Source organism: Schistocerca piceifrons, chromosome 3 (assembly GCF_021461385.2).
Source record: "Schistocerca piceifrons isolate TAMUIC-IGC-003096 chromosome 3, iqSchPice1.1, whole genome shotgun sequence".
Lineage (NCBI taxonomy): Eukaryota > Metazoa > Arthropoda > Insecta > Orthoptera > Acrididae > Schistocerca > Schistocerca piceifrons.
The window spans coordinates 63917412-63920997 of record NC_060140.1 but is presented as its reverse complement, the minus strand read 5'-3'; the positions used below and the strand labels follow the sequence as shown (position 1 = coordinate 63920997).

Below are 3586 nucleotides of genomic sequence, written 5' to 3'. Positions count from 1 at the left end.
ATCTTACAAATTGTTCTGAAACTGACAGCCATCAACCTCAATGCAAGCGTGACATCGGTGAACAAGATTCTGACGCACCTTGACAAATATCTATGGGGTGTACCGAATCACATCATAGGCAGCTACAATTCTGGCAACTAATTCCATCACCGTATATACTGAGGTCTCACACACAAGTGACTTTCGATTTCCCTACAGGAAATCAAGGGGTTTCAGGTCAGGAGGCCTCACAATCCATGGAATAGGACCCCCCCCCCCCCTTCTTTTCCAATCCAGCGGCCAGGAAATACAGCATTAGGAAGGTTGTGGACATTCACATTTTTTCCTCTCACGAACATCCAAAGCTACGTTCTCCAACAACTGAAGTAGAACTTTTTACACGAACCTCAAATACAGGTGGACACTCAGGCGACCAGGTAGAAGATATGGCTCCTCCTCCCTGTTCCCTTGCAGGAAATTAAGAATGTACATGTAAATAAACAGCAAACTACTTGTAAACTTGTACGCATGTTAGTTGTAAATAAGCTGTAAAACAGTAATGCTAGACAAGCTGACTTGCGTATACCCTTAAGCTGGCTCCTCCAACCCCAGGTTCCCTAGCTCAAACTGTTCAGTGGAGCATCCTCTGTGTCCAATTTTTGCGCACTCTTACGGAAAAATCCTGTAAAGGCTGCATATGCAACAAGGGGATGTGGCTAGCTTGTTGTGACGCTGTGCTGAAGCTTTTGGCACAGCGCCCGTATCTTCATGTTTCTGGATTTTCGTGTCTTCGGATAAAACGTACGGGCAATCGTTTGTGATCGGTCTCGCTAGCGTGGTCCGGACGGAAGATCTCTCAGCACACGCAGAGACAGGCGGAGAGGGCGACTGTGCAGGTGCTGGAGCTTCCTCATGTGCTCGTCCGCTGCATCCGCTCCAGACAACGGTTGCGTTTTCAATGGCAGGGTCGAGCAGCGCCTCGTAAAGTGACACACCGAGCCGTGGAGGAAGCGTGGAAATCGGCATCAGCAGGGAACAGAGCATGCGTAAACGATTTCGGTGCTTCGATTTCACTCGCTGGATGTGCTGGCGCCATTTAAGTCTACGATGTGGAGTGACGCCCAGATGACGCGCTATCGGCCTGCATGGGACACCGCTGTCATCAAGTGTCAGATCTTCTAGGGTGAAACGACGTGTGACCGTCACGAACTGTGTCTTCGCACCGTTGAACGTGAGGCGCCTCTTGACAGCCCACTCGACAAGGTTGTCGAGGGCAGGAAGTGCATACTCCTGCCGTAAAGCGCCGCATACCTCATGCACAAGGAGAAAGGGAGCAAGATTATACATACATCCCGAGACGTCTTCGTCTTCGGAAATTCCAGGTGCAGCTGAGAGGTCAAAAAAGTCGTCTTCATCAACACGACCCCCTGCACCACCAAAAAGGGCCTGTGATCAGTCTTTGGAGCTTCCGAACGAAGGAGTTGATCCAGAAATATACGAGCTAATACCGAAGGCTAATCGAATCTTCTCATGGAAACCTACAAATCTGCCACTTTAAATATCAAACTGATAGCGTATGATACCAGCGTATTAAGTTTAAATCAATATTTGTGTGCTGCTGATGTAGATGTCGTCTTGCTTCGACACGCCACCAGTAGCAAACTAGAAGTCGCAATGTGCCATGAAACAAATCAACAAGCGCTATGATTATGTTCAAGCAAGATTCGCACATACCCCACAGATCCTACTGCGGGAGAAGCATGGCTGCTCCACTGCACGACGCCCAGTTAATCAACTTGTATGCTCTCAAGGGATCGAACCACAGAGCGAAAATCTGTGACTTCCACCACAGCCATATACACTTCGACCACGGTGAGACGTGGTATTTAGTGGTATTAAGGAAAACGTGGAAGGCAGGACCCACTAATGTAACCTTCTTTTCACACAACCTGTTTATTTAACAATATAAATGGTTCAAATGGCTCTGAGCACTATGGGACTCAACTGCTGTGGTCATTAGTCCCCTAGAACTTAGAACTACTTAAACCTAACTAACCTAAGGACATCACACACACCCATGCCCGAGGCAGGATTCGAACCTGCGACCGTAGCAGCAGCGCGGCTCCGGACTGGAGCGCCTAGAACCGCACGGCCACCGTGACAAAGGAAACGACCGCACAATTGCATCAATTTCCGCGCCATCATCACAGGGAGCGGGAGTATTTGTACAACATGTATACTTCGCTGAAAATGTAGGAATCTAGGATCCGCACTTTGGGAAGAAAACGAAGGGAACAGCGTTCGTGTTTACGATTTTCCCCTTGAATTCGATTCGTCACCTTACGCCAATTGAGTGCAGCCATCATCATCGGGCACCGATCAACGGAAATCCCCAACGATATGTGGCGAGCAGCCACAGTTGCCCATGAAATGACGACGTGTTGAAACCGCTGCAATGGTAATACGGTACATTTCCGTTCATTAGTGTTGGCCCCAGAGAGAGAGAGAGTAGAAGGAATCCAACATGTCCTTGAGCAAGGATACGCCACCGATATGACGTAGCAGTACCATAACATCATTCGCATACTCTCGTACCGACAAATTTTTCTTATTATCTTGACGCCACATAACTGATCAGCAATACGGCGAAGCACAGGTTCTAAGGACAAAACAATAAGCGACATGGAGAGAGGGTTCCCCGTCGGATGGTGACCTGGGAAGTAAGCTGTCTTTCCCCCACGACAGATGCTTGAATACCGGTAAAAATTTTGGATAATACCTGACACGCTGTATGTTTGAGACCAGTTGCCTTCAGAACCTACACAAGAAACCGTGACTGACTCTGTCAAATCCCTTATTAAGATCAATAAAAACAAAGCTCCAGAGACAAACGGCGCTGCAGCCACCGAGACAACGTCTCGGCATTCGGCTACAGAAGTCAGAATAGTGTGCCCAGGAACACAGCTTTGGTGAACAACAAAAATTTTCTCTAAAAACTAAAAACTAAACTCCTCCCGCGCAGTCATGAAGGCCCAAAGAGACCGAAAGGCCGCCGTGTCATTCTCAACCCACAGCCGTCACTGGATGCGGATATGGAGGGGCATGTGGTGAGCACACCTCTCTCCCGGCCGTATATCAGTTTCCCAGACCGGAGCCGCTATTTCTCAACCAAGTAGCTCCTCAGTTTGCCTCACAAGGGCCGAGAGCACCTCGCTTGCCAACAGCGCTCGGTAGACCGGATGGTCACCCATCCAAGTGCTAACCCAGCCCAACAGCGCTTAAATTCGGTGGTCTGACGGGAACCGGTGTTACCACTGCGGCAAGGCCGTTGGTAGAATTTTCTCTAGCAATATCGATAAACGGCTATTACCCACTCGGGCTACAGCTTGTAGTCGAAATAAAGCTGTATGATCGGGCGGAATTCATCAATGACTGGCCGACCGGTTGCCTTCGGTATTAGAACGATTTTCACAACCTTGAAGTGGCCAGGAATCAAACTCACCACCCCGCATCACCTCATTTACCAGTGACGTAATGCTGTCACCTATAAGAGGCCAAAAATTTACATGAAATTCCTCCTTAGGAATACCGTCTAGTCTTAGAGATT

General features: G+C 48.6%; 1 pseudogene; it reads right to left on the bottom strand.

Annotated features, from left to right (window-relative positions):
* Positions 1 to 3194: 3194 nt before the first annotated feature.
* Positions 3195 to 3312, bottom strand: LOC124790689 (annotated as a pseudogene).
* Positions 3313 to 3586: the final 274 nt, after the last annotated feature.